We start from the raw sequence: 14,393 nt of genomic DNA on the forward strand, positions 1-14,393 counted from the left end.
GTGGCACTCTATACAAGGGAGGGGGTCTGTGTGGCACTATATATAGTGGGAGCTTTATAGCGCTACATACAAGGGGGCTTTATGGCGATATCTACAGGGGGCTGTATGGCACTATCTACAAGGGGGGGTGGGGGGCACTATCTACAAGTGGGGTGTGACACTGTCTATAGGCGGGGCTGTATAGCACTGTATACAGGGGGGCTGTATGGCACATTCTACCAGGGGCACTATCTATAAGGCGAGTTGCTTGTGGCACCTGTGGGCAGCCCCAATCAAGGGTTTGCTATGGGGCCCAGTCTTTCCTAGTTACGCCCCTGGTTTGGAGTGATGTTTCTAATGTAAGGGCAGAATACAAAGTGGTGCTTTGTGCAGTGTACAAAACTTTGCCCCACAAACATGTGTCCCGCTTTAGTCTCACCCCCAAATAATTTGCCACTATACAGCACCCACGGACAGTAAATACAGTAGTGATCATGCGCAAGCAGAGAATAAACAAAATCCAATGATTTAAAAGTGACATCATTTCTGATTGGGGTAGTTCACTTTCCCCGTCTTTTCCATCTGGCCCAGACCGGCATGAAGACTTCTTCCAGCTATGACACGCCTCTACAGAATTTGCTACAATGCCCTTAATGCCAGCCACAGTACCCCATGACAGCCACAATGCCCTCAATGCCAGCCACTATGCTGCATGACAGCCAAGGTGCCTTCTATGCTTGCCACAGTGTCCTCCTCTCTTAAATAAGCTTAGCCCACACTTACCTGCTATGATTGGGCTTCTCTCTTTGTCTGTTGTACAGTGCTCATGTCAGACGCAGTAACTGATGTTAGAATCGATGCCAGTAACTTAAAAACGGGCAAGAAGCTGCAACCTAATGGTCATGGCAGCTTCACCTGCTAGTTTTTGTATCCACTTCCTCTGGTGCCCATGCACAGCAACACACAGGGACATTGCTAGGATCTAAAAAGATCAGTGGCATGGGCCCAAATGTAGAGCTAGGTAATATTGAGTTGGGCCTATTCCCTTTCCCAGAGATTGAGTTTAATGGAGTTTTCCAGTCCCTAAAAATGTATGGCCTATCCCCAGGATAGGCCATCAATAGCTGATGGGTCAGGGTCCGACTCACGGGATGCCCGCCAATCAGCTGTTTTGTAGAAGGTGCAGCGCTCGTACGGGTGCTGCTTCCTCTTCATTTCCACTTGCTCACTGTGAATTGCCGACACTACAGGCTAAAGGCTCATGGGCCCTGATGCAAAAGTTTATCTTGAGCCCTTCTCCCGCCCACCTTTGACAAAACCAAAATCTCGTATTAGATATAAGTACCCGCATAAATTTTCCGTCGCATGTGAACCAGGTTGCAGAAACCCCATTTACATGCATTATGCTTTAAAATATACCTTGAAAACGGTGCTTTTGCTTTTAATGCTACTTGTGCAGCATTTTGACGTGTGGTGCAGATATGGGCCCCCTGACTTTAAGGCCCACTCACAATTGCGATACCTATAGCTACGCCACTGGTATACATATATACACATACACCATAAATATATTTACAATCCATATATATACATAAGTATGCACATATACAATATACTTATAGACAATATACACACAAACGCACTGCTTACAGCTGGACAGAATTTAATGGGGTATTGTAAGGTGGGGTGAACACCTTTATCACCTCCTAGTAAGGTCCCATGCACATGACCGTAATTATCATCCATAATTACGGAATCCGTAATTACGGATGAAATTGCAGACCCATTCATTTCTATTGGCCACGGACACCTTTCCGTATATTTACGGTTGTGTGTCCGGGCCGTTAATTATAGGACATGTCTTATTCTTGTCCGCAATTGTGGCACGGACTCGCATATAGAAATCTATGGGCGCTTCCTTATGCGGTTGGCTACGGATGCATATCTGTAGCCATTGGGTCCATATTTACGGACAGTAAAAATCCTTACGGTCATGTGCATGAGGCCTAACCCCTTTCTTTATTGGTTGCCCTGCCCCCCTTTTCCTTATTTTGGTTTTCAGTTCAAGGGGCTCCTGTTTTCTGGATCACAGCTGCTCCTTTTACTTCTGCAGCCCAGGACTGCTCATTCTAAACCTTGTGCAATGTGGGGTTCTCAAGTGGATCCCATTTAAAAGAAACACAGTTGTAGACCAAATTAACATTGAACAAGTATCTTTACTGAATACACGACTGTTGTTACAGTGGCACACAAGCATACAGTTATTTTCTTTGTAAGAGGCTTGTCAAGCTTAATGGTTACTACACTTAAAGTGGTACAGTCTCTTAAATATTACTATAACAGTTAAACAGATACATTTCTTATCACAAACTAATTTTTGCTGCAAATTTTTGACTGTCTTTCATAGAACACTCCTAAGATGTTTTACTTGACACAGTCCCCCACCTTTTCCACAGCTACCCGTCTTTTTATCAGATGTCACTATTCTCCAATTCATGCCCTCTAGATGCCTCTCTACTCTTTCCGGCTCTATTCTTCTGGGCCCTTGCCACTCAGTAACTTCAATCCTATCCTCCTAGGGCAAATTTACTACAGAACGCCATTGTCCAATATTTTGCTGACATCGCCTGGAAGGTCTACTTAGCCCATGTCTCACACTTCCAGTCACTTCAGGATCCCCGTAGCCTATTTTATAGACCTCTGGTCCCAAGGGTCATCTACTGCTACAAACTCCAATAAATATTCATTAGTCCAGCCTTTCCCAGGACTACAATTACTAAGCCACATTTCAGATCTCAAGGGCAACCGCTCACTCCTTTCTGGTCCCCACTTCCGGACTAACTATCACAACTCCCAGGAGACTTCCCCAGAACTATTATTACTTCAGCAAGAAAAAAACACACCGTCACCGCTTCAACGATGGCCCACTGGTATTTGCCAGGCCATCAGACTATATGTGTAGTCTAATAACTTTCTGTCTGCACCGTTATTTTTGCCTGCTACAGCACTCAGCAGTTTCTGCCTCAGTTCTGCACAGGCTTCTGTCACCCTCCGGCATCCACCCTTAGAAGCTGGAGTCTCCAGCCTTCCATTGCTCTCCCGCAATAGGAAAGCATGCCCTGATCAGCGATCCCACACATCAGTTCTTCCTGCACCTCACATGGTTCTCTTCTGTCACTCCTTTTTTAGGTGCCAAGTCTCCTCTATCCCTTCTCTTTAAGTCCACGGACTAGCTTTCCAGTGTCTGGATCCAGGCTTACAGATGCAGCAATCTTGTCCCTGATAACTTGCTGCAGCATGATAACTACCACATAACAAATTAAAAGCCATTGAGCAGCTCCCTATCCACTCCTTGCATTCAGGCTCTTTTGTAATATGATACAACTGGGCTATCTAGTGAGACTGTAGGTACATCAAGGGACCAAATACAAAGTAGAAACTCTAAGATTCGCAAATGGAGAATCAGTAAATGGGCCAGACATCCTGCCCAGCAGGACCTTCTTGCCCAAGTTTTTGTTACAACCTTGGTGTGTTCACCCAACAATTTTAAAATGCTCGTATAGATATGGGCTAAAGACACAGAAAGACAAAAAAAACCTTAATAAGTTGCTCTGCTTCCTTCACCCTGCGGTAACTGACGTGCCACGTGATCATCCTTGTGACGCTCACCATGTTTTTGGGGATTTCCTGCTGCCGTTGTTCATGAGCCCTGTTTTCTTTTTTTGTATCCAAATACACGTAAAGATCACTCGCCTTTTCAGGTTGGTATCTACTAATTATTCTAGCTAAAATTCGAAAAAGCTTTAATCCAATTACCAAAAGTTTTGGCTACCTTCTGCTTCTTATCATCCTTTTTTTTCCATTCTCCTCTCTTTATCAACAGTAATATGGTACAGGGAAACCAATCTCCATATATCCACATATTCCGACTTTATAAAATTTTCCTTTAACTAATTAGATAAATCCGTGCCCAGCGGAGCGACTGCACAAAAATGGGAATAATTACATTAGTGCTAGAAGGCACAATTACCTGCTCGGGCTGAAGTGTGGACCGCTCCCCCGGGTGATAACTGATGACCCAGTATTGTCCAATTTTGAATAAAACATTCTTATGCACACTGAAAAATCAACAGTCCATGCCTTGACAACTCACCACTTGACACCTGCAAAGGGTGAGCACTGACCAGGGTCTGTGAGGGCTGCGGTACCATCGCTGGCGTTTCTGCTGGTACCACCACTGCAGACTGGCGCGCTCAACACCAGTATCGTGCCTTCGACTCTTGCCCCTCTTTCTGCATAATTAGCTTCGAAAATGCGGCCCAGATCTTAGAGATGACCTACGACCTCGATAAGACCTATGGCTCCTACACCGACTACGGGAACGGTATGATCCATGATGTCTATGGGAATGAGATAGCCTGCTGTGATGATGGCAACAAATACATCGGTCACAAGGGTAGAGACTCAGTTCAGAGTCAGGGGTGCGGCGTCTACAGGCTCGGAATACACACTTGTTGCCCTAACCAATCCCATGCAAGCCAAGCCAGCTTCAGCAGAGGGCTGTACTGCCTGCAGTGTACCAGGAATCAAGTCAATGTAAAAAGAAATGACCCTCAGAGGCGCCGTCCCCATTAGGGTCACCTTGGACTCATTTACTTCATCCTCTAGTGGATGAAATGGGGGCTGCTGTGTTTACCTGTGTAACCCTGCCAAACCAGTCGGCTTAGTGGCTTAGCAGGCGGTGGGGGCATAACTGTCACCACTGGAGCGGTGCTCAAAGCAGATAGGGGCGGAGTCACTATCCGTACCTGGATGGTGACCATCACTACTACAGCCGCTGCATCAGACCCCGCACCAGCATGCACTATAGGCCGGACTCCCGTGCCACCCCTCATCAATCAGGATGAGCAGAGGAGGCACAGACCAAGTGGGGGTACCGAGTGGGATCCTTAGAAGTAGGGCTAAGGAGAGGGAGGTGCGCAGTGCTGCTCTCCCCATCCTGCTTGTGGATACAGGAGGGAAAGGGCTAAGTCTAGTGGGCGAGCAAGAGGAATATAACGGGCAGGAGACAGAGGGAGCTGGCTGAGTAGATGGGCAGGAGGCAGAGGGAGCTGGCTCAATAGAGCCACAGGGGAGGCGTCAGCCAGGCCGTTCCTTCTCTGTCCAGCTTGCTCATCAGCTGGGCAAGAAAAGTTGAATTATCTGTCATGGTGCAGGTAACACAAGGTATAAAGAGCGTAGAAGCAAAATGCTCAGATACACCCAGGCTCGTACACTCAGTGGGCTTGCACAACAACAGAAATGGAAACATTACTTAATATACTATCTATATACACATAGGAACATTTCCTGTGTCTAGCTACAGCAGCTTGTCATGATGGTGCCACAGGGCATCGCAACTTGCCACCCGGGCAACCTGCAAAGCAAAAGGGAGAAAAACAGTATAGTTGCCACAGTATATATATATATATATATATATATATATATATATATATAAAAAAGAAGGGGAACTGATTCATCCCCTGGTGACGAGCACATGGCGTGATTTCCTGGAGTTGTGGTGTGCTGTGTTTACCTGCGCCTGTTTTCGTGTATATATATATATATACATTATCTATCTATCTATCTATCTATCTATCTATCTATCTATCTATCTATCTATCTATCTATCTATCTATCTATCTATCTATCTATCTATCTATCAATCTATGTATATATCTATATATACACAGTCTCGGACATCATGTCCTCTCTCTATCTGAAACTGAATCTTTCTAAAACTGAGCTCCTTGTGTTCCCACCATCTACTAACCTCCCTAAACCTGATGTCTCCATCTCGGTGTGTGGCACTATCATCACTCCTAAGCAGCACGCCCGCTGTCTCGGGGTTATTTTTGACTCAGATCTTTCCTTTACTCCTCACATACAATCACTTTCACGCTCCTGTCATTTTCACCTCAAAAACATCTCCAGAATCCGCTCTTTTCTTACGGAGGAAACTGCCAAAACTCTCATTGTTGCTCTGATTCACTCTCGTCTTGACTACTGTAACTCATTACTAGTCGGTCTTCCCCTCACTAAACTCTCCCCTCTCCAATCTATCCTCAATGCAGCAGCCAGGCTCATCTTTATGACCAACCGCTACACCAACGCCTCTAATCTGTGCCAGTCACTGCACTGGTTGCCCATCCCCTTCCGAATAAAATTCAAACTTATTACTCTCACCCACAAAGCTCTCCACAGTGCTGCACCTCCTTACATCTCCTCCCTCATCTCTGTCTACCACCCTACTCGGGCTCTACGTTCTGCCAACGACCTTAGATTAAAATCCTCCATAATCCGAACCTCCCACTCCCGTCTCCAGGATTTCTCTCGTGCTGCACCCGTCCTCTGGAATGCGCTACCCCAGACAATCCGATTAATTCCCAATATCCACAGTTTTAAACGTGCCCTAAAAACACATCTATTTAGACAGGCCTATAACATTCCCTAATCTGACTCCTTTCCATGGCCCTCCTTTTAGATTAGTCATCAGAATAAGATTCCCTCACACTCCTTCTCTTCATGTCCGTCATACACGGATACTGGCTGGTGACCAGCTCATGCAGCTTTATGTTACCACCGCATGTGTATAAAAATGGCCGGACCATTGTACAGAACAAACACTGTTACACTTTGTGTCTCCTTTACTTCCTCATAGATTGTAAACTCTTGCGAGCAGGGTCCTCACTCCCCAGATTTGAATTGTAAATGAACTTTGTCACTATGTAATGTCTGATATTGTTTGTTTCATGTCCCCTCTAAATTGTAAAGTGCTGCGTAATATGTTGGCGCTATATAAATAAAGATTATTATTATCTATCTAGATAGATAATTCAATAAAGTAGAGGAAAACACAGCACTCAATGCAAACTGAACATCAGGCCATGTGCACGTTACCAGTAGAAGGACGAATCAATTCCTTAGGTTAGAATACCAAAAGACAAAAGAACAAGTAACAGCACCAGGACTTCAGCGTTGGGGAGATGTTGGTTTATTCACCACCAGGTGGAAGAGTGAGCAACGTTTCGGTTCACACCTGAACCTTTCTCAAGCTAATTCAAACAGTGTGCAGTACCACATATATATAAGAGGATACACAAAGTATACAGTACACAGTGCAATTATATAATATGCATAAAAAAGTAAATCCATATATAGAATATATATGAATATAATTAGTGAAAACATATATTAAAGTGACCAGTGCATTGATTTCAGTACAACATCTCTCAATATAAAATACAGACATGTATATAACACAGGTAATACTATAATTACCCTATCTAATGATATCATATCCTAATGAAGGGGCGGAGCAGAGGAATCATATCGAAAACTAGTAAAGTACAAGAAGATTTTAAACTTGTATTGAGAAACTTACATTATCGGTTCTCGGTGAAGCATGGAACAAGCAATGGCGTCCCACAATCAGTAATGCGCATGCGCAAGATGGCGGACTGGCGGAAGTGCGTCACATGGAACGCATCCCCGGAACGCAGTGCAGCCGCGCATGCGCAGATATCTAATACCGTCACAGCGCATATTATAGCAGGACAGAGTAATAATCAACTGCAGGATTTATCCGGCAATGAGTATTTTAATGTAGATACCCTACCACCAATGTGTATGTATAGTTTTATGTCTATATATAATTCTGAGACTCAATATGGAGTCTAGAAAAAAAGGGGGGCCACGGACTGTAACATAGGTAGGAGAAGTGGCTGTGTCACAGTAAATCCTGCAGTTGATTATTACTCTGTCCTGCTATAATATGCGCTGTGACGGTATTAGATATCTGCGCATGCGCGGCTGCACTGCGTTCTGGGGATGCGTTCCATGTGACACACTTCCGCCAGTCCGCCATCTTGCGCATGCGCATTACTGATTGTGGGACGCCATTGCTTGTTCCATGCTTCACCGAGAGCCGATAATGTAAGTTTCTCAATACAAGTTTAAAATCTTCTTGTACTTTACTAGTTTTCGATATGATTCCTCTGCTCCGCCCCTTCATTAGGATATGATATCATTAGATAGGGTAATTATAGTATTACCTGTGTTATATACATGTCTGTATTTTATATTGAGAGATGTTGTACTGAAATCAATACACTGGTCACTTTAATATATGTTTTCACTAATTCTATGAATATATTCTATATATGGATTTACTTTTTTATGCATATTATATAATTGCACTGTGTACTGTATACTTTGTGTATCCTCCTATATATATGTGGTACTGCACACTGTTTGAATTAGCTTGAGAAAGGTTCAGGTGTGAACCGAAACGTTGCTCACTCTTCCACCTGGTGGTGAATAAACCAACATCTCCCCAACGCTGAAGTCCTGGTGCTGTTACTTGTTCTTTTGTCTTTAGATAGATAGATAGATAGATAGATAGATAGATACAGAGTCAAATATATACATATGTACAGGACAACTATTTACAAAAGATATATGGCAGTCCATGCGCTGAAAATGGAGGATTTGCAGATTACCCTCATTACCCTTGCATATTGCTAGTTGAAAAGTGCAGAATTTGCCACCCACTGTCACATTCTATTGATCCTTCACTAGTTGCAAGAAGAAGTGCTGATTAGATGAGTCAAGAAGACTGACGGATTCTTTCCAATCAGCATTTCTGTTGAACAACTAGAAAACCGATGAGTAGTATAGCTTTAGCCCTAGCAACTGCTGGGAGCACAACCTCTGAGCAGATACTTCATGAAATAAAAAGTTTTGCTCTCTTATCCGCAGGCAAAGGAACAACTACCTCCAACCCTATGGTAATAACTACCCAGAGCAAGCATCTGTATAGTCAGTGCTGATTGGCATTGCTCGGGGCACAGATCCTGGGAAGCCCCAAATGTTCAGGCTTAAAAATGCTGATGGTGACGCCACTGATGGTAGATACAATTTAGTGACTGCATAGCCACGTCCCCTTTTTAACACCTATATCAACACATTATGCCAGCAATTTCATGTGCAGCAAATTTATGAGAGGCTATGCAACATCTTAGCAGCGGGGGCCTTGAGATCGGCTTTACTCCTTAAGACTCGTAAGCTTAGATTGGATAAAGTATTTAATCATGGCTGTTCCCTTTGGACGGTCTATGCACAAAATACTGAGCCAGAATAATCTCTTGACCAGAAAGGAACATGTCCTCATTTTCCCTCTCTTTTATCGGTTTGTCCTGTCATGGCCTCTTCAATTTGATTGTAAATTTCCTGAGCACCACATGCAGCACAAATACAAGATATTGTCACACCTGGTGACTCCAGAGCACATCCTGCAACTAATATAGCACAAATAAACAGTATCTTAGGTTGGAATAAAGTCTGAATTCTTCAAATGTGCCTGTTATATAAGAAATAAACAAGGATAAATGTAAGAAATGGAACAGGACGGACATTTATTATAAGCCATTAGAAATTGTATGGCAGTACTTTTCATGAATAGTATGGAAGACTATGGTCTGTTAAAAGGAAGGAAATGTTTTGCTATTTACTGTGATAATTTCCCTACTGAGAGAACAAGTACGGCTGATATATTATGTTACCTACATCAGAGCAAGCAGCGCAGCAGAACAAATACACAGTATAGGAAATAAATGCACCGTCTGAAATCAGAAATGTTCTTCTGTTTTTTTGTTCAGTTAAGAAAAAAAATAAGCATACGTTTTAAAACATAGATGGCCGGATCAGAACTCCATAAATCGAAATACATTTCACAATTTTTATTTCAGGTAGAGTTTAGATCTGAGTTGATTCATTATGCTAAGTCAGACATGTTCCACTAGAAAACGCTGCCTGAGACGTTCAGATCACACACTACACACACAAAAATATTTACAGAGATTTTTCAAATCTAGAACAACAGCCATCTTGGTCTCGCTCTAGTGTTAGGGTGCTTGCCAGTGTGTATCACCAAGACTTAGGGTCCTGATGTGTCAGCGTTACTCCTAAGTGACCCAACAATGCAGCACTAGCAGCCAGGGGCGCCACTAAGGACTTCAAATGTCAGGGGAAATAGCCCCAATACATATGTGTGTCCCCCCCAAGAAAATGTGTGTGTGTGTGTGTATAGGAGACAGCATAGCATATCTATAGCACTACGACCCTATAAACTATGGATAGGATTAGATACATTGGCTCAGCAGACAGTATCACACATGATAGGATTAGATACACAGCTCAGCAGACAGTATCACACATTATAGGATTTGATACAGTGGCTCAGCAATCAGTATTGCACATGATGGGATTAGATACACAACTCAGCAGACAGTATCACACATGATGGGATTAGATACACAGCTCAGCAGACAGTATCACACATGATGTGATTAGATGCAGTAGCTCAGCAGACAGTATCACACATGATAGGATTAGATACAGTGACTCAGCAGACAGTATCACACATGATAGGATTAGATATAAGGCCCAGCAGATAGTTTCACACATGATTGGATTAGATACACAGCTCAGCAGACAGTATCACACATTGTAGGATTAGATACAGTGGCTCAGCAGTCAGTATTACACATGATGGGATTAGATACACAGCTCAGCAGACAGTATCAAACGTGATTGGATTAGATACAGTGGCTCAGCAGACAGTATCACACATGATTGGATTAGATATAGGGCCCAGCAGACAGTATCACACATGGTAGGCTTTGATATAGGGCCCAGCTCGCTGACATTGCGGCTCCAGTGCTGGACCCAGGAAAGGTAAGAATAATAATTGTTTTGCTTCTTTATGTGTTACTAATTATTTTTGTGTGTTTGTGTTTATTTTACAAGTTTGGTTGTTGGACTTCGGATACGAGGACTACGTCAATGACAGCGTTTTTTTATTCTCCGTAAAATGGTTAATGGGGGTTGTGTTTTTTTATCTCAATAAAATATTTTTTCTATGTGCTTGTATTTTTTTAAACTTTATTATTACCGCCTTAGTAACGGCCGCTGGCTGATTGACAACCTCCATTACTAAGGCGGGGTTTAATGTTAGCAGGTGCAGAGGCGAACACTAACCTCCATTATTACCCCGGTACCCACCGCCACCAGGAGTGCTGGAAGAGCCGGGTACGAACCAGTACCCTGCCATCTGTAGTGACGGTCAGGCACCGTGGCGGTCGCAGGCTTGTAGTATTAGGCTGGGGAAGGTCAAAAACAGTGGCTCCTTCCACCCTGGTAATGCTGCCTGCTGCTACTGTGTTGTATCTGGCTGGTTATGAAAATTAGGGGGGACCCAACATCGTTCTTTCCAATTATTTTTTATTTTATTATTTAAAATGACGTGGGGTCCCCCCCATTTTTCATAGCCAGCCAGATACAATAAAGCAGCAGCAGGTTAGCAATACCAGGGTGGGAAGGGCCGCTGTTTCTGGCCTTTCCCAGCCTGATAATACCAGCCTGCGGCCGCCCCATTGCCCGACCATCACAACAAATGGTCAAGTACTGGATCGTACTCGGCTCTTCCCAGCACCCCTGGTGGCGGTGGGTACCGGGGTAATAAAGGGGATTAGTGTTAGCCTCTGCACCGGCTAACACTAAGCCCCGCCTTAGCAATGGACGTTGTCAATCAGCCAGCGGCCATTACTAAGGCGGTAGTAATATAGTTTAAAAAAAACACTAAGACATAGAAAAAATATTTTATTGAAATAAAAAAAAAAACCCACACAGCCCAATTAACCATTTTATTGATAATAAAAAAGCCGTCATGAAAGTAGTCCTGGAATCTGACATAGTCCAACGACCGAACCTGTAAGAAAACACACAAAAAACGATTAGTAACACATGTGTTAGGCTTAGATACAGGGCCCATGTGTGATACTGTCTGTGGGACCCTGTATCTAAGCCTACCACAAGGTAGGCTTAGATACAGGGTCCAGCAGACAGTAATCTTATACAGTATAAGAGTACTGTGTGATGGGGCCCTGTATCTAAACCTACCGTGTGGTAGGCTTATATACAGGGCCCATCAGACAGGATCACACATGGGCCATGTATCTAAGCCTACCATGTGATTGGCATATATACAGGGCCCAGCAGACAGCAACACACAATCTGTGATCCTGTCTCATGGGCCCTCTAAGACTGCCACATTGTAGGCTTAAAGGGGTTGTCCAGTCCCTAAATATTGATGGCCTATCCTCAGGATAGGCCATCAATAGCTGATGTGTTGGGGTCCGACTCCCGGGAGCTGGCCAATCAGCTGTTTTGAAGGGGCCGCAGCACTCGTACGACAGCTGCTTCCCCTTCATTTCCCTTACTGGCTCACACTGTGAATCGCCGACACGGATTCACAGTGTGAGCGGTGACCGGAATGAAGTGATCAGAATGAAGGGGAAGCAGCTCTCGTACGAGTGCTGCGGCCTCTTCAAAACAGCTGATTGGCCGGCTCCCGGGAATCGGACCCTGCCAATCAGCTTCAGCAGACAGGGATATTAATCTTACCCTCCTCTTCAGCTGCGGCGGAAGTTCTGTCCTGACTCTTTCCAGGATCACATTATTGTGTGCGCCGCATAGCGTTGTGACGTCATGCACTGCGCACAGTGCTGTGATGTCAGGACCTCCGCTGCGCTCCGAACCACGAAGGTAAGTTCTGTCAGTCACTATAGTAACAGGGTTCCGCGGCCCGAGTTACTATAGTAACTTTTTATTGATGTGTTGCGGGGGGGCCGCGGGACCCCCTGGCTTCGGGGCCCGGTCGCAATTGCGACAGCTGAGACCCCTATAGCTATGCCACTGCCTGTAGACAATGCTATACATCCCTCCCCTTGTAGATAGTGCTCCCCCTTGTAGCTAGTGCCATACAGCCACCTGTAAATAGCACCATGTATCGCCCCCCCAAACAAATAAAACAAAAAACTTTCTACTTACCAAGACCCTGTTCCCACGACGAATGGAGCTGCTCTTCAACACCAACGGGATCCTTGCGTATGCTGGTGTGATCCAGTGACGTCATCATGCCGGCCTGTGCAGGAATCCGGACGTGGCCTGCAGCCTATGGCAGAGCAGGGTAATACCTCCCTGCTCTGCCATATTGTTCAATATTATCTGCATCCTAAGGACACAGATACTATTGAATGTGGCGTCGCTACCACTGTAGCAGCCATAGCGGCTGCTAGCGGAGCCACCAGCATGGGTTGCCATAGTGGTAGTAACGCCACTGCACTTTGGTAATGAGTTGGACAGCTGTGGTATTAAATTTACAATTGATTTTGTGTTCCTGGTAACCATTTATGTGTGATGTGTTTATTGTCTTGGTGAAAGGTCCAAGTTCCAGGCTCTTTGCAGAGACAGAAAGATTTTAGTGGAATTCATTATGCCATTGATTTTTACAAGATGGACTACTAGCAGCAAACCAACCACAAAGCATCAATGATCCAGCACCATATTTGACAGTGGGTACCGGGTGTTTTTCTTTGTATTTCTCCCTTATTTCACCAAATGTGCTAATCGTGTGCGTGCAAGGCCCCAAAATTATTTTTTTTGTCTCATCCAACTGTAAGAAAATGGGAGTGATCCACATTCATTAAATGTCACTAAGTATATTTATGTTGCTTTTGTACATATGGAAGTCCTATGTAAATACTAATAATATGATTTTCTCCCTAGGGTTTGTGTTCCGGACGAACATATGTTCCTCCTATATTGCATTGTCGTGTGCAATTTGTACTGTCATTTACAGTACAGTATATTGTAGTTTGGTTCTGGTACAGGCAATGTTAGCTGCAGTAGCTTTAAGGCTATGTTCACACGGGGTATTTTGCCGAGTTTTTTTGACGCGGAAACCGCGTCGCAAAACTCGGCAAAAACGGCCCGAGAACGCCTCCCATTGATTTCAATGGGAGGCGTCGGCGTCTTTTTCCCGCGAGCAGTAAAACTGCCTCGCGGGAAAAAGAAGCGACATGCCCTATCTTCGGGCGCTTCCGCCTCTGACCTCCCATTGACTTCAATGGGAGGCAGGAGAAAGGGTATTTCTCGCTGTTTTATGCCCGCGGCACTCAATGGCCGCGGGCGAAAAACGGCGCGATAATCGCCGCGAAAATCGGCGTGCAGGGAGAGGAATATCTGCCTCAAAGTTCCAAACGGAATTTTGAGGCAGATATTCCTCCCCCAAAATACTCCGTGTGAACATAGCCTAAGGGATTTGGTGCCGGGAGAAACGTCCCAGATGTCACTTGAATGAAACAACGCTGCAAAAAATTGTACAGCCGCTACGAAAGTAACGGCGTGCAAGTACAAACTAAAATTCATGTAAACAATGAAGAGGCTACGGTGCTCGTACAAGCACCACGGCCCCTTCAAACAGCTGACCGGCGGAGGTTCCGAGGGTCAAATGTCCACCATTTTAATATTGA

Source organism: Rhinoderma darwinii, chromosome 4 (assembly GCF_050947455.1).
Source record: "Rhinoderma darwinii isolate aRhiDar2 chromosome 4, aRhiDar2.hap1, whole genome shotgun sequence".
Classification (NCBI taxonomy): domain Eukaryota; kingdom Metazoa; phylum Chordata; class Amphibia; order Anura; family Rhinodermatidae; genus Rhinoderma; species Rhinoderma darwinii.